At 38.9% G+C, this 25,724-nt stretch overlaps 1 protein-coding gene across 1 annotated transcript in view; it reads right to left on the reverse strand.

Moving 5' to 3' along the window:
• Positions 1 to 25,724, reverse strand: part of LOC117387712 (heparan sulfate glucosamine 3-O-sulfotransferase 3A1-like) — a 60,512-nt gene that overhangs the window by 12,248 nt on the left and 22,540 nt on the right. The window lies entirely within an intron of this gene.

Here is a 25,724-nt window from a genome sequence, read left to right on the forward strand (position 1 = left end):
GTTGGACACAATAATTAATAAACTTACAAAATCAAAAGTTAAAGATTCCAAAACTTTAAATGAACTGATTTTGCGAGTCACAACACAAGTGCAGGGGTGTATTTGTGAGAGTTGGAAGTTGGAACAATGATGAGATAAGAAAAGGCATCTATTCATAACAACGTGGGACACAGGGAGCAGTTTGTCCTATGGGGAACGTCACAGTTTGATAAAGAAGAACACAAAGAGGAAAGAAAGATAGAGTGCAGAGGAGATAACGCAATAACAAAGTCAAAACAGGAAGTTAATTGAGTGATTGATGATTAGTGCTCTGCCTGGTCTAAATTAAACCAGAAGGATGTGATCGGGGTGCGAAAAGAGACGTAAACTGCATGGGAACAACTTCTGATGATGGCTATTTTAAACTGCATAACCTCAAGTTCCGTATCTGGCTGTCAATAGCATCGAAAATCTGAGACTAATTTATCCTAGGGCAGAAATGAACGTTTCCTGAATGTCTTTAGAATGATCTTGAGCTGTATGAGAACAAGTATAAGACACGTAGACTAGTATACATCCATGGAACCTACTCTACAAATGTGTAAAACTCTCTTCAATAGAATAAAATATTACATTTATATCATGATCCCTGTCAGCCCTGCCATTTTTATTTTTTATTTTTTGCACCTTCTCTCCTCCCTTCTGTGTCTGAGCCTGGAGCTGGGGCGGAGATTTGGGCTCCTCCCGTGCACACCTGGAGCTAATCCGCAAACAGCTGCACCTGGGGAGGATAAGAGGATCGTCCGTGTATCTTTGTGGTACGCTTTGCTTGGCTCAGTTCATGTTTTTTTCACTTTTTGACTCCTTTTGAATTGGATACTTTTAGTCCTCGCCACATCCCGCTCCCTGGACCCGCTCAGCTCTTCAATCTCCGACCCTGCTCTTCTCTACCGGTACTGTTCATCTCATCTCAGACTCTGCTACTCCCGTTCTACCCCTGGACCACGGCAAACACCCCGCTCTCAAATCACTGATTGATCTACCGTCATATTGCACTTTGGAAATCTGTAAATATCCCTCCTGTCAGTCATTACAACAATATTTCTTGTGATGAAAAGACAAGATCGTGGATGCAAGCGGTCAAAATTGGTTTCTTCTGCAGAGAGGCTTGGTGCTCCCTTAGCAATAGAGTGAGGAGCCCAGTCACGTATCAGGAGCTCGGAATAGAGTCGCTGTTCCTCTGTGTTGAGAGGAGGCAGCAGTGGTGGCTCAGGCATCTGTTGGAAAGGTGTTCCAAAAAGGGACTATGTCTGGGAACCTGGGAGCCTGGGAACACCTTGGGGTCCCACCGGAGGAGCTGGAGGAAGTGTCTGGGTTGAGGGAAGTCTGGGAGTCCCGTAACCTGCTACCCCTGCAGTCCCAACTCCAGATAAACTGACCCAAAAACATGGAACTTTGAAGTTTTCTGCTGATATTTGTTGCTGTATTACGTTTCTCCTTTTTCCCGATGTTTAGTTAATAATCTGTGACAACACTACTTCAGATTTAGTTCATTATTCAGTACTACGCCAGTGTAACCACGGCCTTGTTGTTAGCGCAGCGTTTCAAAACTCAGAGTCATTTTGGCACGCAGCCACCGCCATCCATCTCCGCGCTCCGCTTGGCCACCCTCGGAAAACCTCAGCGTTTCCATGTTCACTAAAACATTACACACTCATAAATAAGATCTGGCAAAAGCAAAATAATCAGCAGCGTGTCGTTTGTTACCGGCAGAAAAAAAACATTATGAATGAAGTCGTTATGATAATATATTTTATCACAAAACGTCGCCAGGCTGTATTTTTATCTAATCTTGTAAAAATAAATCTCGTTGCTAGGAGTCCCAGTAAAAGTACTTTCCGTAACAGTGAATACTTTACACGGCTAAAATATTGATAGAGTTAGCTTAGCAATGTATGTTCTTATAAATATGTCAGCAGTGTTTTTGAACGCAGAGTAGTGTAGTATTAGTAGCAGGTTTGTTGCGTAAGGGGGGGAGAAATACGTTTTATCTTTACAGCGAGCGGCTTGTGAATTATTGAGTATTTTTAACTGTGGCAGAAGAGTAACGGAGAAGAGTAGGAGAGTGTTTGGAGTGACACATGGGCACGATGTTATTTGGAAATAGACAAGTTCAAAACACGACCAATCAAAAGTTTGTATGATGTAAGATATATGGAATTACAGTATGTAGCAAAGAAAAAAAAGTTAAATAAGGCAAGGCGAGTTTATTTGTATAGCATAGTTGGCACACAAAGTAATTCAAAGTGTTTTACAGAATAAGAAAGACATACTACTCCGCGTTACTTTACTCCACGTTACTTATGTTAAAACAATAAAAACACAACAGATGTGAACCTTTAACATTTATTTCACTTTAACAGATTGCAATTATATTGCATATGTTTCCAAGTAAATTATAGAATGTATCAAAAATTAAAAAAATATAAAACATTTCATTTGAAGTGCAAATAAATCAACATGTCACACAATTTCAGACAACTGAACTTCAAGTATTTTCTTCATTAAAATAAACAGTAACAATAAAGTGCTTTCAGTATAATACTGAAAAGATTCATTACCATGTTTTGCAAAACTAAGGCATTCAAATGTAAATCATGTAAAATAATACAAAACCTTTAACCTTCTCTGGCCACACACTGTAATTCTCTGTCCAGTATTCAAATATTAATCACCTCTGATCTGAGCCTGTTCCTCTTTGGAGAGAACACAGTCACGTTTCTGATCAAAACACAACTCGGACCTAATCTGCTGTGAACGCACCTGTGGACAGGACATCATTTCCCATCATGCATTACGCGTTTGTAGTCCATGCAGGCGGCCGCAGTCGGTGGAGAGCTGCTGCACTCGCCTCGCTCAAATACTTCCCGTTACCGGCGCACAGGTTACGTCAGAGCAAGTCGGTGGCATCTTGGATACAAAACTAACCGGCATTCACCGCGCACCAATTGACGGCGTCGTATCTGCGCCCGCCTCATCTCAAACAAGCTTTGTATCACACCCCAGCCTCCTCTTTCACCAAATAAACACAACAGTGTTGCAGCTCCTCGGCTGAGAGACTCTGATGAAGAGCAGAGTGAACTCAATTAAAAGTAACGCGCTACATTTTATTGTCAGTAACGGTAACAGCGTTAGGACGCTAGGAAATGTAATTAGTTACATTACTCCGTTACTGAAAAAGTAATGCAGTTAGTAACGCTGTTATAGTTAGTAACGCCGTTACTCCCAACACTGCATATAACTCTACCTTTTTTTTTCTTTTTTCTTTATATTAAAATCCTCAAAGTAGTCACCCTTTGCTTTGTTAATAAATTATTAAACTTTTTTTTCTTTACAATTCCATATATCTTGCTTCATATATTTGATGTTCTCCGTGTGTATCAAAAATGTAGGAAGTATTAAAATAAAGAAAAATGAGAGAGTGTGTACAAAACTTTTGACTGGTAGAGTATCTAAAGAAGGGCTCTGACCATAGACTGTGTAAAGAAGTGGACTAAGTGAGTGTGACGTCCTCCATAGCGTTCAGCTCCAGTCAAATGAAGCTCATCGAGGCTAAAGCAGTTATAGCAGTGAATTTGAAGCTGAGTTCCATATTTAGAATTCCCACAAGTATCATAGCAACCAAAGAGCCAATCCAGAGTGAGACTGTTGACCCTTAACCATAACCCTGTTCCTAAACCTAACCTGAACTGGTCTGACAATCAAGTACTACTAGGAGACCAGATTTACTGTTTAAAGTAGTGGTAGTAGCAGTGTTTTTTTTATAGACTTGATGTTTAAAATTGTAATAGTAATAGTAGTATTGTGTTTTTTAAAATTTGCTGTTTAAAGTAGCTGTAGTAGCAGTGTGTTTAGTATGGTAGAAGTAGTAGTAGTAGTAGTAGGAGCAGTAGTAGCAGACCCGGTGACAGAAATTTGGGGGAGTGGGGCAAGAAGCCTCACATGGGCCCCCCTCTAATATAAATTAATCGGATGAAGATCCAATCCTGGGCCCCTAAAACCCTGGGGCATGGGACAACAGACCCCTTTGCCCCGTCATAGAAGTAGTAATGTGTTTTGGTTTTTTTGTTTGTTTTTTTTATTTGCTGTTTAAAGTAGCGGTAGAAGCATAGTACAGCAGCCGTACTTTGATAGTAGTAGTTGTTATTCATGTACTCTGCAAACCTAAGCCACTTCTTCATAAGCTCTCCTGATGCCAACGCGGAGAACGTCTGTTACTGAGGAGAGAGAAGCGCAGTGCACAGAAATCTGAATGGGTCTAAATCCCACATTAAACTCCATTTGAATCAGACGGAAAAGCCTGTGTCAAATGCACGAGAGAGAAAATGAAACGCTGAATGAACTGTGAGCCAAATGGAGGGCTTTGTGAGGACTGCTCCGTTGTAATTATCCAGAACAAAAGATGGAGGTTTTTGTCTTTTGGCCCATTACTGCAGTGGATTTAAATCTGCAAAAACATTCAATATAAAGTGTTTTCAGAAATATGCCACAGCCCGACACTGAAGAGATATCTGCTGGAACAAGGGCCAAGAATCTATAGAAGTTCACAGGGCAGAGAGCTTATGGTGTTTAATATGTAGAGAGAAGGAGACGGCTTATAGTCTGGAATGAAAAGTGACTGTTTGTAGTCATTGCAGATGGTTAGACACAGTATTTTAAATAGTACAATGGATGTAGTAGTAGTAGTAGCAGGGCCACTCAGAAAGTGTGTTCCTTACAAATGAAAAGTGTGCATTGTAAAATATAAAACCAAAAATAAGATATAAATGACTTGTTAGTGGTAGTATCTATTGATATTTGAAGTTGTGGTGGTAGTAGATAGCAGTATTGGTAGTAGTAGTAGTAGTAATGTGGTTATAGATGTAATGTTTTAAGTAGTGGTGGTACTAATAGTAGTAGTAGTGTATTTTTTGTTTGTATTTGGATGAATATGTAGAGGAGAGAAGGGTACGGCTTATAGTCTGTAATGAAAAATAACTGTGTGTAGTCATTTAGACTTTAGACTTTAGACTTTACTTTATTGTCTCCGAGGGGAGATTCTTTTCCACATACACAGAGCTCGTTTGACATATACACAGATAAACACCAAACATCACAGTCACATAAACACATTACAAAACAGACATTATGCCTAAGCGGGGCCTGTTGTTTAAGAAAGTAATGACTGCTGGGATCAGGCTATTTATTTATTATTTATTTATTTATTTATTTGATAGGGACAGCCATATTAATGAACATCTGTAAACACACCGTAAATATGCCAGATTATAGCAAAAAATACTAATTTCCATCTGTTATCTACCAAACCGTGCTCTCCTGCACCTGATCGCCCTGTACCTCCGTCCTGAAGGCAGACGGATTAGGTGTTAGATGTTAGTAGCAATATTTGAAACAGTACAATGGACGTAGTAGTAGTAGTAGTAGTAGGGCCAGTCAGAAAGATGTGTTCCTTACAAATGAAAAGTGGGCATTGTAATAAATAAGATATAAATTAATAGACTTGATAGTAGTAGTATGTTTGAAGTTGTGGTGGTAGTAGTATTGGTAGTATTGGTTGTTGTAGTAGCAGTAGTAGTAGGAGTAGTAGTAGTAATAGTAGAAATATGTTTATAGATTTGCTGTTTAAAGTAGTAGTAGACGTAGTAGTAGCATTAGTAGCAGAGAGAGGTGTCCCTTTCACATGACAAATAGGTATTGTAATACATAAAAACAAAACTAAAATATGAACGAATGAATAGACATAAAAGTAATGGTTCAAGTAATAAGAGCATTAGATTATCCAATCAGAAACATCTGAATGGTCACTACTTAAACAACAGAACCTGCAACCAATCATTAATCAGTGCTAGTGCAGCCTATGCAGCTCATAGGTTTTGAGGATTCACATGAGGTATGGTCTGTCCAATACTGAGAAAAAGTAATGCAGGTTTAAGCAGTGGCAACTCATGTCCAGTTTGATTATAATGTATATTGATTTCAGCTGTATACCAATTTCAACAGGACTTCTAACACTTTGACCTAGTTGGGTGGCGTCTGCAGCTCATCTATTGAAGAAGTAACCCAAATATTGCAGTGAGAGAGTACACAAAAGCCCGTTGTATTTCCACATAGAGGGTACAGCGTGATAAGTAAAGCTCCACGCTGTATGAACACAGGACCAAAGTGATGCGCTGGCACAAAGACAATCCTCCTTCTGAGTCTGCAGAGCGGAAGAAACAGAGGCTAAAGCTAAACGCCACTCTCGTACTCATTTCACCGCAAACACGCATCCCATCGGACTTTTTTTTCCTTTTATTGGGGTGAACCCTCGTCCCTGTCCTACTCCATAAAAGCAGACTTTATTGGTGCACTTAAGTGATTTGGGGTGTGGTGCTTAGTGCGTGTGGTTTAAGAACTCAAATTTAAGGCTCGTCGGACTTTCTCGAGCTTTTAACTATAATCTTCCTTTATAAACACTTTCATCGAGTATTTTTGGAACTGTTTCTTTACGTGGTTGAATCATTTCCCAGATGAATACATAAAACGACTGCAATGTAGAAGTTTTGCTCATGGGCACAACAACAGTATTTGCTAAAAACTGAAATTATGTTACTGTTTATACTGTTACTTCTTAGATACAATAGATTATCAGGAGGACGAGTGAGTTCTTCTCTCAAACAGAAAACACTCTGTTCCACCTCGTGATGTCATGTGGTAAAACAGGAAGTGCTCCATCGTGTTTTTAAACTCCGAACACCTTCACAAGATTAGTTGGATCATTTCAGCACTGGAATTACTCAGAACTTAAGGTAAAAAGTAGCTATTAACTCATGACATCACAAGGTGGAACAGAGCATTTTGAGCTTTGGAGATATAAACGGTTACTCAAACATGTGTGAATGAAACAAAACACAACTTTTTTGATAAAGTAACATGGCTTAAACCTCACAAGAGTAAATTTTGTGTAATATGCGATCTTTAAGTATCTGCCAATACCCAATATTAACCAATACCAGTGTGGTGTGGGGACAGAAAATTGCCATTCCCCCCCAAAAAAAACACACTTAAATTATTATAAAATGGATCCAGTTGTGGGATGTAACAGTTATTTAAATTGCAAAAAACTACTGAACTACTTTGCATGAAGAACAGTTCGAATATTATGAGACGTTCTAGGCCAACATCAGCCAGTAAATAGACTTAATACATCAAGTAAAAGGCCCAACCAGGATATCAACTGAACTGATATCATGGGACCCATACCCGATCCAGCAAAACCTCCTGGATCAGCATCCCTAATTATGACCTTGTTTAGAAAATTGTATTAAATGGTAAATAGTCACATTTTTATATAGCGCTTTTCCACCTTCAAGACACTCAAAGCGCAAGCATCAAGGAACCACTCACCCATTCAGACACTGGGGGCGAGGTGGGTTAAGTGTCTTGCCCATGGACACAACAACAGCATAGCACAGACAGTAACTTCATATGCAGCTGAAAATTATAATTCCGTATTGAGAAAAAAACCCACAAAATTAGGAAGTATATGGTCATGTTTTTATATAGCCCATATACCCATTCACACACACATTCATACACCAGTGTACGCACACACTGGGGGCGAGGTGGGTTAAGTGTCTTGCCCAAGGACACGACGACAGTATTCATCTGTGGGAGCTGGAATCGCACCGCCAACCTGTGGGCCAGTGGGCAAACACTCAAGTCAGTTTTATATCTATGTTTATGCTTTCCTAACTTTCCATGACAATACACAGCTCACGTCTATATTAACCTATCCCAGAATGCACCTCTCCACCACCGTGAACCAGGTGATTAATAGCTTCTTGTTTCACGTCCTGGCGTTGGTACAGTCAGTAATTCTAATGTGAGTATCTTTAGTTTTTGCCAGCATCTGTTCTCCATTATATCAGACACAGAGCTGATGGAGCGTCTGTCTCCTGAGCTCAGGCGATGGAGGAGTCTGAACACTCAATGGATTAATGTCGTCAGATTTCCACAGGGAGAATACAGCTCTGTGTACCATTTACATTAACAAAGGGCAAAAACAAACACGACAGGAGCCAGATGAACGATGCTATTGTATTTATAATGATCTGTTCAGCTAAACGCATCAAGTGTGACACATTTAAGGAAAGAAGTTCAAATGGAAATTAGAAGGATGTCATATTGGTTTAGTGCTGTGATCGTGATGTTTTACAGCTAAAAAAAAGTCTAAAAGGTGTAACAGCAGCATAAGTAGTAGTGGTAGTAGTAGTTGTGGTATTAGCAGTGGTAGAAGCAGTAGTAGTAGTAGTAGTGGTACTTATATCCGTGTAAACCCTTAGTCGTCCAGGTCTGATTCATAACAAAAAACGAAGTTTAAGTCTAAAGGTTTGTCTCTTGCTAGTGGCACTTATAGTAGTGAGAGCAGTTGTAGTAATGGTAAGGGCAGTAGTAGTTGTAGTAGCAGTAGTAGTGGTAGTAGTTTTAATAATAGTGGTACTAGTGGTAATAAAAGTAGCTGTAGTAGTAGTAATAGTAGTAGTGCTAGTGGTAGTTGTGGGAGTAGCTGTAGTGGGAGTAGATGTGGTAATAGTAATAGTTGTAGTAGTGGTAATAGTAGGGGTTGTAGTAGTAGTAATAGGAGTAGTAGTGGCGGTAGTCGTAATAATAGTGGTAGTAGTGATAGTTGTAGTAGTAATAGTGGTTGTAATGCAGTAGTTGTAGTAATACCAGTGGTAGTACCGGTAGTTGTAATAATAGTAGTGGTAATAGTGGTAGTAGTCATAGTAATAGTGGTAGCAATTGATGTAGTGGTAATAGTGGTAGTAGCAGTAGTAGTGGTACTTATAGTAGTGGTAGTAGTGGTAGTAAAAGTAGCTGTAGTAGTAGTGATAGTAGTAGTTGTGGGAGTAGCTGTAGTGGGAGTAGGTGTAGTAATAGTTCTAGTTGTGGTAGTAGTTGTAGTAATAGTAGGTGTAGTAGTGGTAATAGCAGTAGTAGTGGCGATAGTCGTAATAATGGTTGTAGTGGTAGTACCGGTAGTTGTAATAATAGTTGTGGTAGTAGTAGATAGTAGTTTATAGCAGTTTAACTTACTGGGGACAAGTTTACTAAAACCCTAAACATGGTAGTAGTGGTAGTATCAGGTAGTAGTACTAGTGCAGTGGTAGAAAAATACTAAAGTTATTAATTTTACTTTATTTCTTTGTCTTCCCGTGAATATAACTACACAAACCCTGTTGTGTCTGATCAATGGTCAGTCTATTAAACACAAACATATACTTTACATAACAGCTGAAATACCTGCAGTGCTGCTCTAGTTACAAATGAGTCTGTGTCACATAGTTTTAGCTTCACACAAACACTGACACTGCAAGAAGAAAAGAACTAAAAGTATTTAAAGTCTTGATGTTTAAAAGCACTCTTCATATCCACTGTTATGGTAATTGAATCAGTCAAGGTAACAATACAGCCCTCTCCAAACCTAATGCAAAAATATGACAATCTGAAAGCTTTGGTGCCAGTCTGATAGCCTTTCTTCTTCCAGCTCTGACTGCAAAATCACCCGGGATCGACCGAAATAGACCAACTCCTAAAAGACGTATCGTTCAAATGCGTAACTGAAGCCAAAATTAGTCATGTAATATACTGGGCAAAGAAAGTTAAAGTTGGCAGGTTGTGTTATAATGACTTCAGAGCGTAGTTTTACTTTGTCCTGGGATGTTATAGGGGTACACTGAGGTGGGGTCCTACACGCGGAAGTCATATCAGTTACCAGAGATGGGGAGAATACTTTGAAAATGTATTTAGTAACCAAATTAACATGTATTTTGTAATGCATTTAGTTACATGGGCCATTCAGAGTACTGTTTTCTGCATCCACCGACCCACAGGTTGGAGGTGCGATTCCAGCTCCCACAGATAAATACTGTTGCTGTGTCCTTGGGCAAGACACTTAACCCATCTCTCCCCTAGTGTGTGCGTACCCTGGTGTATGAATATGTGTGCGGTTCCTTGATCTAAAGCGTTTTGAGTGCCTTGAAAATGGAAAAGCGCTATATAAAAATGTGACCATGACCATTATAGAGTAAAGAACGTGACATATAATTTGACACACACTGAAAGAGCTGTGTTTCGTTGTTTTTGTTTTTTTACTTATATTGTGCAGTTCAAAACCAAAATTTCAGATGAAGTGCCTTATAATTTAGGAAATAAATCTAGCAAATGAAAACATAACAGTAATGGAATACAGTTACTCAAAATTAGTATTCAGAATTTGTATTTTAGGTACATGTATTCAGCTACTGCCCAACACTGTCAGTTACATCTAGTTTTAGTGGTGTACTTGGTCATTAGAGGTAAACAGGGTCTATGGATGTTTTTTTTTTTTGTTTTTTGTTTTTTGGAGTGATTCATGCATCTTTAATCACTTATTTTCAAGATGCCATTTTGTCATTTAACCCGTTTTCACCTCCACCGGCATAAACCCACTGCTCTGTACTTATTTAGTTCTTCCATTTTATTTTGTTTTATTTTATTTTTTTATTTATTTAGGGAAAAAAGGTTGTACACTACAAAACATAACAAGACTTGACAAGAGATAGAAACTTGCACAGGAGACAAAGAAACAGACCAGAAAATGATAAACCTGGTACAAAGCATAGGACAAGAAAGAGAAATAAAAGAATGATCAGAGCTTGGGGGGGTGGGTTGAGGGAGTGGACTGGGGGCTTACAATGAGCTAATGTTTTATTATCAAGCATGTAAAATGAATGAATGAGTGAATATAGTTACAGTTATAGTTAAGTTAAAACTAGTTTTGACATTCAGTTTTGGGGTTGTGTCTCCAGTCTCTTTTGTTTATTTTTTCCTTGTCCTTTCTTCCCTTTTTTCCTTACTTTCCTTTCTTCAATTTTATTTTCTTAATCGACGATGTGCGTAAGATTCAACAGCATTGTGTAGTCATTTTGGTACAAATGAAGAAAAAAACTCCTCACTAGTGTGATGTGCAGCTATCTTATCAGACGCGCCGACTCTTTGTTGTGATGACGTTTACGGTGACATCAGCTCCCACTGGGCACTGCAGTTTTCTAACGTGGAAGTAAATGGATGTATGTCTTTTATTAAGTTGTTCTAGATGAATATTGTGATTTAAAACATGCAAATTATAACACAATGATCCATGGGTGTTGTAGATTATAGATATAGAGCACACATAAGCACAATACGTCTTTTGTAGCACAGTTTTGGTAACATATGGCACCAATGGATATATACGTATTGTTACCAGTTAAAACCAACATATGTAACTTTCTGGAGTTGGCACATCACCAGCACGATTCCATGGAAACAGAAAATTAAACCATACTCCGGAACATTCTTCATGGAGATACAATCTATTGCTCAAAACTGTCAGCTAATCCTGAAGCCTGTACCTGATTTGAGGTCAAAATAAATTAGTTCTTCCTCAAAATAAATCAGTTTTTTGTCAAAATAAATCTGTTTTTCATCCAATAATCAGGAAGTGCAGAGTTAGCATGCAAATTGTTGTTAGCTTTACCGTCACAGCAAAACTTCTCTCTTGACTCTGCAAGTTGTGAAAAGTGCTTATAAACTCATCACAGTGAGTAATTAGGATGCTCTGAACCGTTTAAAATGAACCAGTTCTGTTTTTCACATTTTTAAGATTAATTCAAAATATGGCAGTATATTCTAATGCAACGTAATAACACAGACACATGGACAGTGTAACTATAAGGAGAATATCTGAGTGTAGTGTGTGATTACGTAGCCGCCATGTTGTTCGTCTCTGTCCTCACACCTCCTCTGTCTTCCCTCACTCCCATCTCCGCTGTCCATACCTACATTTCTCACTCTCCATCTCTCCCATCCCTCTATCCTCCCCCCCAAAAACATTCCATCTGCTCCAACAGTCCCAGGATCCCATACAAATCCACTGGCACCATCTCATCGCTTCCCTTTTATAATATGTGCCAAACCGAGCCACAGCCAGTCAAAGATTAGCATGCGTGCTATGTTAGCGCTTATCTTTCCTTCTGACATAAACTCATTACCAATATGCTAGTGCTATCTCAGCTATGTTATATTCCTGGACTGCCCTGTTACGGAATGTGAAACGATAGCTCTGGTAGAAGTTAGGGCAAACCACTGAGCTGTAAGGTTAGTGGTTTGATTCCCATGCCAACACTGTACTATATACTGATACTGTGCCATTGGGCAACACTTTGGATTTTCCCTGCATGAATTGTTTTAGTGTGATAGTGTGTAGATTAATCGATGGATGGTTGTCAAAGAAACCATAGGCACAGAATGGCTGCCATGTGGCCCTCAGTCTGTCAGGGATACATTTTGGCAGTAGTTCTAGTAGTAGTAATAGTAGTAGCAGTAGAAGTGTTGCAGTATAGTAGGTACTACTATGCAATAGTAGTACCGTATTTTCCGGAGTACAAGTTGCACCAGCTAAAAAATTCATAATAATGAAGAAAAAAAAACATATATTTCGCATATAAGTCACATCTGAGTATAAGTCGTACCAGAGTATAAGTCGCACTAGCCAAAAAATGCATAATAAAGAAGAAAAAAACATATATTTCACATATAAATCGCACCTGAGTATAAGTTGCACCCCTGCCCAAACTATAAAAAAAATGCGACTTATAGTTTGTAAAATACAGTAGTAGTAACTGTAGTAAAAAGAAATATAAGGTTGAATATTTTACTCCAAAAATATAGTAGTAGTAATTTATTAATTTACACAATGTTAAATATTAAATGTTCACTATGGAACTTTTATGGTAGGTGGTTTCTTTTGGAGATATTACTTATATTTTCCTGGAATTTTTCACTCATCTATCTTGTATTTTATCAATTACAGGTGTCCAATTGCTAAAAAATACCTTGCAAAACATGCATTCTCACTTTAAGCAGGGTCTCCTCTCCACAGATATGACCTGTAACTTGGCCTGGTTGCGTCACCTACTTGTGTCTATAGAGATAAGAGGTTTAATGCCATACTGTGGAACATTCTCTATAATAACGTTTCCGTGGAGAAGAGCAGCTGGCAGTTACACAGTATACGCTTAATAATAAAACGCATTCTCGCTGTGAGCAGGGTCTCTTCTCCACAGATCTGACCTGTAACTTGGCCTGGTTGCCATACTGTGGAACATTCTCTACAATAGCATTTCTGTGGAGAAGACGCAGTACACCTTTAATAAAATGGATTAGTTGTATTTGACATTCTAGAGCAAATGTGCCCATAATGAGTACGGCTAGAAGAACTCAGAGAGAATCATTAAAACGGTAACAGGGGACTGCAGTCAGGGGGAGCCGGCAGGTTAAAGATACGGTCGAATGCGTGATTTCCATTTTGCGTTCCTTGCATTATCCATGAAATAAATAAACGTCCGGGGTGATGTTTTGTGGAGGCAGCAGAGCAGTGCATAATGAACAGGTGATGTGTCGCCGGGACAGGTTTTCATACACTGAGCTAAATGGGGCCAGACAGATGAACCTCGTCTGCTCTGCGACTGAAACTATTTTAGCGTTTTTTGTCAAAGTCAGTTTTATTTTCATATATATACATTTTTTCTTACATTTTATCCCATACTGTGGAAGATTATAACAACAACATTTCCATAGACACAAGACAAATAAGAGTCTGGTAAGGACTTTTCCCCATGTTTTCAGTGCTATTAACATAAGCAAAAACAGGCTAAAAAGTTCTTTGCTATGGCTTTAATGTAATTATTTGAACTTGAACCTTTCATAGACTATACCTAAAGCCTGCCACACTCTACAGGAGTTTTCAGATTTTTAAATGTGTGACAAAGAGCAAGACCACAAAGAGAATCGGGTAAAACTTAAAATGTTGTAGCGAGATTATGAAAGTGAAGGGACCACACACCGCAAGCTAAAAACTGAGCACGCCTCACATAAGCTGCTTCCTGTCTACAGTAAAACAACTTGCTTTGAGACTCTAAAGTGTAAAAAAGATCAGAGTATTGCACTTCTATTGGTGCAGTAGTTCATACAAATGCTTTTTAATGCACAGAAGGCTGGACATAAATGACTCAGGAAGTAGAGTCACTGTCGTTACACTCAGATCCTCACTGTGCGGATGTAAACAGACACATATGAGGAGCTACTTTCACCTTTTTACTTTTTAAACACTTCAAACTGGATAATAGTACTGTTTTGTTCGGATGGATAATATGGATGAGAATGCTGCAGATTAACAACTTTACGGGGGCTGAGTAATAATCGTCTTTACATTATTTTTGCCACTTCCTGAGTTTGTATTTTGCGCTTCTGTTTTGATTAATCCATCTGCCCCTGACACTCTATTTTATTGGCTGTTGCCGTGGTGATGTTTTGTGGTTACGAATTTATGATATGACAGAGCAGCTCAGAGTCGCTCGGACACACACAAAAAAAAATTGCAAATGAGGATCCTAAATCGCGCCTACCTGAAGCAAATCCACTCTCTCCACTGCAATAACACCCTATACTGTAATATTTCTATTTTCTATTCCAAAACGCATCTGTCTTTACTCACAGGGAGCTGACAGGTCAAAACATTAGCAGGTTGTCAGTGGCTCCTCACACCGCACACTTCTCTATTACACCTGATTTTCCTGCATCCAGTTTCCCAGATGGGGTCACTGCTCAACAGTTCGGGGAGGAAGCTAGAGTGTGGAGAATTGACGGCAGCCATTTTGGGGCCTCGGGGTCTCTGTTTCCCTCACTCTCTCTCTCTCTGGGGGTCCGCTGTGTTCTGGGTCACAGCTCTGCCCCGGGCAACCGCGGGATCTGCTCCAGCCATTCCCTGTTGTTTTGGGTGCAGGCACATTCCACACAATTTTTCACCTTTTATTTCCATGTCAACCTGTCGGTGTGTTATAGGCGAGACCACCATGCCCAATCCAATGTGGAAGAATTAAATTTTCACACGTTGGACTGTGTTAATTTTCTCTTTAATTATTCTTCAGTAGTACATTCAAACTCCTTCACATTTTAATATTAAAGGGCCCATAATACACTGTTTTCTCATCTATGTTATAATGTTGTTTCCTCATCACAAACAGACCTAGAGTTGTGTTTTGTTTCATTCACACATATTTAACACCCAAACCCTGCATATTTAGGCTGAGTTCTTCTCTCAGACTAAAAACACTGTTCCACCTTGTGATGTCATGTGGTAATACAGGAAGTGCTCCACTGCACCTTCACTAGAATCATTTTAGATCATTTCAGCCCTGAAATTGCCGATCTCTACTGAACAAAAGCTAAAAGGTCGCTGTTAACTTGAAAACTACTGCCTCATGACCTCAGAATGCAGTGAGACATGGCAGCGAAGAGACCACACACCACAAGCTAAAAGTCGTGAGTGCATCTTGCATGAGCTGATTCCTGTTTAAAACAACTCGCTTTGATACTCTAAAGTGTTCAAAAAATCAGAGTATTGCACTTATACTTTAGATGACATCACAAAGTGGAACGGATCGTTTTGAGCTTTGTAGATCTAGACAAGCTAATAATAAAGGTTTACAAATGTGTGAATGAAACAAAACACAACTCCAGGCATGTTTTTGAGGAACTAGCAACATTTTAGCATGGCTTAAAGCTCACGAGTCAATTTTGCGTAATATACGACCTTTAAGAAAATGACTCAATATGTGAATAAGAATGGATTGTGTACTTTTCAACACAGAATAAAATTAGCTACAGTAACATTTCAATGAATGACCTCTGTCTGTATTTTTATATAGATTAATATCACTCTGGTCCCCTCCATCCTACGTTGCATTTTGAGCCAGAACCAAACAGAACTGTGCAATCAGATCTATTTTTTTTTCAGAGACACGTGTGAAACGAAGGAGCTCATTGGTCCCCTATGACTTACAAATAAAATCAATTTTATCTCTCCTCAGATTAACACAGTTTAATGCCCTGCCCACTGATTCTACAGAAATCTGACATGTTTTTTAGCCCTGTATGTCCCTGTCTCTGATTGGCTAATCCACCTGTCAATCACGCCCATTTGAAAACAAAGATCCAGACCCACATCTCTGGATCCCAAGCAACATCAAAATAGTTTTTAGCAATCTTTGTATTTTAGATGAGCACTTCCTGAATAGATAAGTAAAAATTACATACCCCACAAAAGAGGAAAAACGAATGCATTTTAATCTCCTAATCTATCATATATTTGCACTACCTTCCGAACAGCCTTAAACCTGTTCTACGATACATATCTGAGCTGTGCGACTGAAAACCACTTCTTATGCATGTGGGCTTTTAGATTAACACTTATCTGTGTGAGTGACGGGATTCTGCTGTGTTTTTACGATCACGTCTGGCTGTATTTATGTACTGCATTACCTCGTCTTGTCCCACACAGCTGTTTGCCAGAATCAGTCCTGATAACACATGCTCTAATTCCTTTCGAATCTTGTGTGATTGCAGAGACAGGGCCCTATAATGTAACATAATGTCTATGGAGGCAGTGAGTGTAGCTGATCAGGGTTTCCAGATTGAGAATGACCCGCAACCAAGCCTTTAGAAAAAAAAGGCCAAAATAAGCAACCCAAACCACTACAAAATCAGTTAAAAGGGGTGTACCAAAATTTTGAAAAAGCAGAACTAGGTCATTTTAAACAGTTTGCAGTGGTCCTAATTATTCACAGTGATGAGTTTATAAGTGCATTTCGCAACTTTCACTGTAATCCTAACAACAACTGGCATTTCCTGCATTTCCTGGTTATCTGACAACACGCAAAACACTTTATAGCTACATGCAAACAGCACACGGTGGACATATTATGACCTATCAACACACATTTAGCTCAAAAGTCATGTACAAGGCCTTTAAACTGAAAAAAAAGGCTAAAAAAAACACAAAACAAAACGCTAAAAGAATGCTATAAGTCGCTGTAAAGAAACCGTCCTGACAGCTCTTTAGGTGACTGCATGGGAGAGTCTTATGGGTAAATGAGGTGTTGAAAGGGGGAGGGGTGCTCGCCTGATGATTCATGCAATCAGTTACAGGGTTATTTTTCAATATTTCAAGCTGATATAATCGACAAAAAAAAGCCCAAAACACATTAACATTGAGGGAGTACTCTACTGAGAGATAATGGCTGGATATTAGACGTGTGCAGTAAGTGTATTGCATATGAAGTAGTAGTGGCAGTACGAATCGCAATGGTAATAGCAGTACTACTAGTAGTATGGTAGTTATGGTAGTAATAATAATGGGTGTGCATAGTATTACTTGTAAACGGTATAAATTCTGAAAGTAAAAATATGTAATTCAGCAGCAGTAACCATTTGAGTAATAGAAATAAAAAGTAATACTAGAAATATTAGTAGTCAGGTTAGTAACTTAGGTCTTATATTATGCAAAATTGACTCTTGTGAGCTTTAAGGCATGTTATAATGTAGTTAAATCCTCAAAAACATATCTGGAGTTGTGTTTTGTTTCATTTGCACGTTTGAGTAACACTTTGTTATTAGTCCGTCTACATCTCCAAAGCTCAAAATGCTCTGTTCCACCTTGTGAGGTCATGAAGTAGTTAGTAGAGATTGGCATTAGTTCCAAGGCTGACATTAGTTCCAAGGCTGAAAGGGGCTGATTCTCTGACAATAAAACACTTTATAATCAGGTGCAGACAGTACACAGTGGACTTATTTTGAGATATTTGTATAATCTATCTTTAAATACCAACTTCCTACTCTCACGGTTTGAAAATAGTGTAATGTTGCTTTAAGTGAGCACAAAGAACGCACATTACAAAGATCTCACATTCGAATAATATAATGTCTGAACAACACAATGTCTGAAGTCATAAGGTTTTGAAATTGAGTCCGAGTCCACCAGACCCTGAACGACAGACGTGGATGAGACACAGGGGGCTTTATATAATTATAAGGAAATAAAAAAAATCATAGAGTTAAGACAAAGGATCACAGCAACACGTTTATGAGGAAAAGTAGCAAAGCAAAACCACACCTTTATTAATGCCATTCATTTCCACGACAGCTGAACCGAGCCCATTATGGAGCACACTCAGTCACATTTGCATTTACATTAGGGCCCATAATGCAGTGTTATGTGGAAATGGCACCAAAGGAGAGTAAATAGACTATGCTAGACAGGGTTCATGATACAATCAGTAATGATATTCTGTAGTCTGTTTATAATCTGTTTTTTATTCCGTTATAATGTGTGTTTTTTTAGATTCTACATGTTCCAAAAATGACATGGACAATCTATAATATTTTTAATTAAAATTGCAGTTGTCATTCATCTTAGTGTTCTACTGGACTGTGTGAGGCATAGACCGTATAAAGAAGTGGACTAAGTGAGTGTGACGTCACCCATAGCGTTCAGCTCCATTCAAATAAAACGCATCGAGGCTAGCAGTTATAGCGGCTAATTTGGAGCTGAATTCCCTTTTGGATTCTGACCGCAAGTATCATAGCAACCAAAGAGCCAATCCGGAGCGACGCTGTTGAAGTAGCATCCCTTCCCGCCCACACTGCTGGTTTATCGGGAGTGGGCGCTTAGCAACGCTGTCAATCAAGCCTGTTGCTAACGCCAGCGGGAGCGACCTTGGGAACAGAAGGCACTGGATTCGTTTGTCATTAATGTTCATATCTTGATTTATGGACACAACAGCAAAATAAAAACATCAGGATCATGTAGAGCGGATTAATACGAACATTTTATGACCAAAATGACGAGCCTGACAGTAACTATGAGTCAATGGAGCCAAAAGCGTGCACATGCTCACTTCCTATTCGCAACGCGGCGGCTAGCAGGTTAGCTATGTCCATTTATATAAACAGCCTATAGAGTAAAGCCTTTAAGTAACCCACTGCATTTTTTATTTTAATCCAGACACATGTTTTTTTTTATAATTTTAAAGGTGAAACGTTTCTCTCATCTTATTGCTTTGCTTGGAATGTTCTGTAGTATGGCTTTAAACTTATCTCGCTTGCATTTATTCAATTACAGATGCTTTTAATGATCAAAATACATGGAAAAGCATGTATTTTCGTGTTGACGGGTTCACCTCTCAACAGATCTGGTGAAACTCGGCCTTCACGCTAATCACTTGGTTGACTCAATGGAGTTAGATAAAGCCTTACTGTGGAACATTCCAGGTAAAGCTAGCAGACAGAGCAATTGATAACATGCAGCACGGTGAACTTTATAGTCATTTTTCCTACGCATTTCCACACTCAAAAGTCTGTTTCAAATCTTTCTGTGCCTCAAAGAGCTCCTCCAAAAGTGGGCTTATGTTATAATGCATTTGAGAGCTGAGCGTGGAGAAGGCGAGGCGCTCTTTGGCACCACTTTTCTGGTCGAGGGGGGAAATCCCTGCTTCTGGACCTGAGCCTAACCAACGCGGAGTCTGTTAAGAAGTAAGACACGATTTCAAGAACCAAATAGTAACACAGCAGTAAAAACATGAAGTTGAAAGAGAGGAGCCAGAGAGTATTGAGAATAATATGATGCAATGAATGAAATGTATGTGTATTGTAGTAGAGGTAGTTGTAACATCAGTCAGTGGTAGATATTTGTATAATACTGTACATATAGAAAGCATCGGTCTTGAGTAAGCCTTGCATCTGTGTTGGTTGTATCTGTCCCTATTTAACTAAACAATAAATAAATGCCAAGGTGATACAAAAAGTTAAAACGAGTAGCAAAATGTTGTCAAACTTGATTTCGATACTAAGGAAAAGACTCAGTACTCAATATTAATTCCAATACCACGATGACAAGAAAAAAACACTTTCTATTTAGACAATATAATGTGATGTTCAACATTAAATGGCAGTACTTTCTTTTATATTCCCATGTGGCCTTATATCTGTGTAATCCCTCAGTCGTCCAGTAGGTTCCATAGTGGTCCATGAGCATATACTACTCTATGTGTCTTATACTTGTTCTGATACAGCTCAAGATCATTCTAAAGCTATTCAGGAAAGGTTCATTTCTGTCCTTTGAATGTGACTTCTTTATTATGGGTATGTGCTGAAATGAGTATCTACTTTCAATACTAGTTTCAGTATTTATAAGTACCTCATTTTCAATACTTCTTAGAACCCTACACTGCTTATAAAAAGTGTTTACAGAAATGTTCTACAAAATAAGTTTAGAACGCTTAAATAAAGTTTTCCAAAAATCTCCAAATTGTGAATCTTTTTAACAAGATAAACCAACCTAAATATTCAAGTGCTTTTTTCTTACTTCAAGAGAATAAAAAGTATAATGCAATTAATCTTGCCATTACCTGTCTGTATCGTAAACCATAAACAAGAGGAATATGACGTCACCCACAGCGTTCATCTCCAGGCACATGAAGCTCATCAATGCAGTTATAGAGTGGAATTTGGAGCAGAATTCCAACCGTGAGTATCATAGCAACCAAAGAGCCAATCCGGAGCGAGGCTTTTGAAGGTAACGCACCCTTCCCACCTGCACGGCAGGTTAAGCAAGGGACATGTGCTTAGCAAGGCTGTCAATCAAACCTGATGCTAATGCTAGTGGGAGCAACCTTGTGGAAACAAGTCGGATAATGTTCATATCTTGATTTACGGACACTATAGAAAAATAAAGCGGGTTAATACGAACATTTTAAGACCAACATGACAAGCGTGATAGCAGCAGTTATAGAAAGAGGGGTGATAGTTTTTCAGTGAATTGGAGCCAGAAACAATAGAGCCGCAAATACGCCCATGCTCACTACTCACTCAGCGGCGGCTAGCAGGTTAGCTATGTCCATTTATATGTACAGTCTATGTCTGTGTAGAAAATAACACGACTTAACTGAAGAAATGCCAAATACACAAAGCATTTTCTTCTACGTTGGTTACACTTGGCCTATATAGAGTTGCATTTAAGCCTCCACATTAACTCTCACATCACTATCAGAAAGACATCGATGAGAGCTGATGTGATTCTGCTGAACCCTGGACAATATGAGCCTAATTACACAGTGTTGTCTCCAAAGGGTCATAAATCAATGCTTTTTCCTGAATCCCAAACAACTGGATCAATACCACTGCATCTCAATGGCTTTAATGAGAGCGGTGAGTCTACACTGAAACTCAACTAGTTCAGTAAGGTGTGAATACATTTTAAATTACACAGTCATTTCAGTTGTAAGTAGTTCATTATATTTTGTTCTTATTTGCCGGTCTCTGTTCTTTTAATCGTGAAAGAGGCTGGGGGAGTCACAATAGTTCAGTAGTAGTAAAATGAAAAGTTGTAGTCAGGCCCGTCGACAGAAATTTAGGAGACAAGGTGCAAGACGTTTCTCATGGACCCCCCTCTAATATGAATTAATAATAAGAGAGTCCAATTCTGGGCCCCTAAGACCCTGGGGCCCCTGGTTGTACTAGTGAAATGTATAGTAACAGGTGTATACGCTACCATTGCTAATACAGTAGTGGTGGTAGACCTTAATTAGGAAAGCATTACAAAATTTAGTAGTATTAGTAGTTGTTGTTCTTGAAGCCGTAGTAGTAGTAGTAGTAGTTGTAGTAGTATACTAATTAGGTGATTACTGCAATATGAAGCAATAGTAGCAGCAGCAATAGTGATAGTAGTAGTAGTGATAGTAATAGTAGTAACAGTAGTAGTAGTAGTAGTAACAGTAGTAGTAGTAGTAGTAGTAGTAGTAGTTGTTGTAAAAAGTATAGTAACAGGTGTATATGCTATTGTCGCTAGTACAGTAGTGGTGGTAGAACTTATTTAGGAAAGAATTGCTAAATTTTGCTGTAGTAGTAGTAGTTGTTGTTGTGGCCATAGTAGTTGTAGTAGTAGTAGTAGTAGTAGTAGTAGTAGTAGTAGACTAATTAGATGATTACTGCAATCTGTCTACTTTTTAAAATTATTCATGGTATTGCTAGTCCTCCCCTAAGAAGGTTTGTCTCACTGAGCTCAGAAAAAACACCTCGAGTCAGTAGGGCGCCCTCTAGAGGAGAGTGCAACATTCCAAAACGTAGGACCTCTTTCGCTAAATCGGCTTTCTCGATTGTTGCTACGAGTCAGTGGAATAGTTTGCCAAATGAGATTATAACGTGCACAACTTTTCAAAAGTTTACACAGGTGATAAAGAAATGGCTTATATCAAAGCAAATTTGCATAATTCATTAGTGAATGTGTATGAAAGAAAGAGGATTTGCATATCTGAAACTCAGTGTTTGTGTATGTGAATAATTTGGTATGGAAGTGTGTGTGGGTGTGTGTGTGTGTATGTGCGCGTACGTGTGTGTGAACTGAATCAATACTCAATATTGTGATTACTGCAATATGAAGCAATAGTAGCAGCAATAGTAACAGTAGTACTAGTAGCAGTAGTACTAGTAGTTATAGCAGTAGTGGTAGTAGTAGTACTAATTTTCTCATTTGGTTACACTGGGCTAAATAATAGTAGTAGTAGCAGCAGTATAGCAGTTGTGTGTGTAGTATTTTAATACTAGCACATAGTTTCATTTTTCATTTGACTTTTTTATACCCAAAGTGATGTAACCTCCATTGTGTACTGTAACAAACCATTTGAGCCAGTTCATGTAATCACCTTGTTTGCCTCTATACTGTTTACTGCGCTAACATAACAAGCATTCACCTCAATGCTAACAAAGGCTAAATATAAACAATATGTCCAGGGCCTGATCCGTCATGGCTGTTAATCAAATTGCACTAAATTGTTTGTTAAATGAAATCACAGTTGACAGGGGCCCCCGAGGGACGTCATTTAGGCCGATAAGCAATGAAAATGAATCATGAGTTTTCAAATGCTGTCCGCCCGTGTCCGTCCGGGGAACACAGGAAAACAGGAAGTTGTTGTGTGGGGGAGATTCGAGGTTTCATAAATCCCACTGACAAGCAATAAGAGCCAGGAGTCTATATGTGGGCTATGAGAGCGAGGGGGAGGACGGAGAGGGTCTGACTTCCTGTGAAGAGGTAAAGGGCGTAATCAGTTTTAGGTTTCATAATTGTGCAGCTAACCCAGGTGTGTTCTCAAGTTGTGATTAAAAATAAGAAAAATTTAGCCTTTGGTGTGGTGTTTTATAATGGATTGTTCTAATATTATAGGTGTTGGATTGTACTGTCAACCACACTTTGTTCTAACACTACCAGTTTGGACACACCAACTCAATTCAGTTCAGTGTTTTTTTCTTTATTTTATTTCATATACAGTTTCTTTAACGGTAGTATTGTGCTGAGATGTCAGAGTGTATCTGTCTTCTAACCTCTAGGAGCAAGACATTGTCCCCAGATATTAAAGAAGACCCACTGTGCCTGTGCTGTAATCTATGACACCCGTGGATCATTATGTTATAATTTGCACATTTTGAAACGTAATATTCATCAAAATGAATTAATAAAAGAAAATTTGAAAACTGCGGTGCCCAATGGGAGCTGACGTCGCCTTAAATATTATCACGTGTAGCTGTTGGATATGGATATGGATAGCTGCAGGTTATTATTTTTTTTTATTCATACCAAAATGACTACACGATGCAGCTGAATCCATCTCACAGATAAAAGTAAATAAAACTGAAGAACATAGTAAGTACAGAGCAGTGGGCGTGTGTCAGGGGAGGTGAAAACTGGATTGGTCTGCAACATGGCGTCTTGAAAATAAGCGATTAAAGATTGCTCAAACCTGCACAAATCACTCCAAAAAACAACTTTCAAAGAACTTGGTAAATGAGAAAGAAACAACTATAACATGAAAAGTCAATTTTGCAGAATAGGTCTGCTTTAACTGTAAATAAATACCTATTATCGAAACTGTCCTACAGTCACCGGAGAACGCTCTGCCCTAATAGGAAGAAGCTGACTGAGTGAATGGAATCTATTCATAAACTTTCAAATGGGTCACAATGATGAATGCATTTTGTGTTGGTACGTGATACAGACGCTGATGAATGCAAGGCCAAAGTAAGAACAAAAGATCAGGATATCAACAGTGAATCTGAGCAAACCACAATATTCTTGAGTTACATTTGGTGGTCAGGGCCTATATGTAGTATCCAATGCAGTGGACACTCAGTCTGCCACATGGGACAGGTACAATGAGGCTCTGTATCAGGGTAATGGATGTGATCACAGCTTCCTGGTGAATAATGCAGCTCTTCTAATTGGGACTTTTAATATTTAATGTGTTTGAGGAAGAGGCAGACGACGGCTGAGGATCTGGTTAAGGAAGACTGTCTCTGTGATGTCAGCTTTGAAACGACCCCATCGATAATATTGGAACAGCACTTGTGTTGTGTTGGGCTTGGCTTTGTGCATTTTACGAGGTATTTTACAAGCTGTAAGACAATGGTGATTATGTGTTGGTCCAGCTGTATAATAGGTATGCATAATTATCCATACTTTATTAGGAATAATTCAAGCTTAATGGTGAATGGTCATATTTTTATAGCACCTTCAAGGAACTCATCTATTCACACACACACACATTCATACACCAGTGAACGCAGACACTGGGCGTGAGATGGGTGAGAAGTGTCTTGTCCAAGGACACAACAACACCATTCATCTGTGGGAGCTAGAATGGCACCGCCAACCTTTGGATCAGTGGACAAACACCAACTGAGCTACTATCGCCCTACGACTTAACTAAGCGTTTAGGTTAGAAATCATGGTATTAATTAAGTATTTATCATGGATTAAGTCTTTCTTCATGCTAAGGGTAATTAGGTATAGTTATTATAAACAGTCACTGACCAGTTTGTAAAAACTAACCAAAACAATAACTGTATTAGTCTGTTTTTTTAAATTTTGTGGTTTCATGCCAAGTAAAGATTAAGGTTCTATAAAACTAAAATGCCAAACTCAATTTTGATACCAAGGAAGGAGGAACACTTGACTGTGTTTGCTCACCTGTCCACAGATCTGAGTTGTACCCTGGCCTGGTGGTATCACTCGCTTATCTCTATGGAGATGGATATGTTTAATGTCGTCTCCATGGGTTGGCCCCTCCTTGTCTCTCTGAGTTTATTTCTGTCCATGTTGGATGTTCCAAGGTCCTAAAGGAGACTGGGCTTTTGCTGTAGCTGATCCCAGACTCAGGAACAGTCTAATCTTGAAGTATTTTTAAATCTCTGTTGAAAACTCATTTGTATACACTGGCTTTTAACACATTTGTATTGTATTGTTTGATTGTGTTTTTGTATGTTTTGTTTTATAAAATTGCACTCTGTATTGCATTTGTGCAGCACTTTGGGCAGCTGTGGTTGTTAATTAATTTGACTTGACTAATACCATACTGTGGAACGTACTGGAAAGTTGCTTGTCCCCTTCAAGATGTTCCACAGCATGGCTTTAAACTTATCAAACTCTATGGAGATAAGCAGACAGTGCCAGCAGGCCAGGTTACAAGTCTGAGGCAAGCACACACACAGTAATAATATATTTTGTTTTCATACCTGACAGTTTGGCTCAGTAGCACTCCTCCTCAGAGTGGTCATGTGATGTCGCTGTGACGTGTCCGGTCAGGTGATTTAAAAAAGGTTTTAGTGCTGTCTTCCAGCGGAGGCAGGACGACAGCGCCATTTGCAGTTCGACAGTATCTTGGGTGTGTGAGAGTAAAAAGGCCCCCTCGTCTCGAATTATAGTCGCATGGACACAGACTGCAGATGGCGCTGAA

Source organism: Periophthalmus magnuspinnatus, chromosome 19 (assembly GCF_009829125.3).
Source record: "Periophthalmus magnuspinnatus isolate fPerMag1 chromosome 19, fPerMag1.2.pri, whole genome shotgun sequence".
NCBI classification, from domain to species: domain Eukaryota; kingdom Metazoa; phylum Chordata; class Actinopteri; order Gobiiformes; family Gobiidae; genus Periophthalmus; species Periophthalmus magnuspinnatus.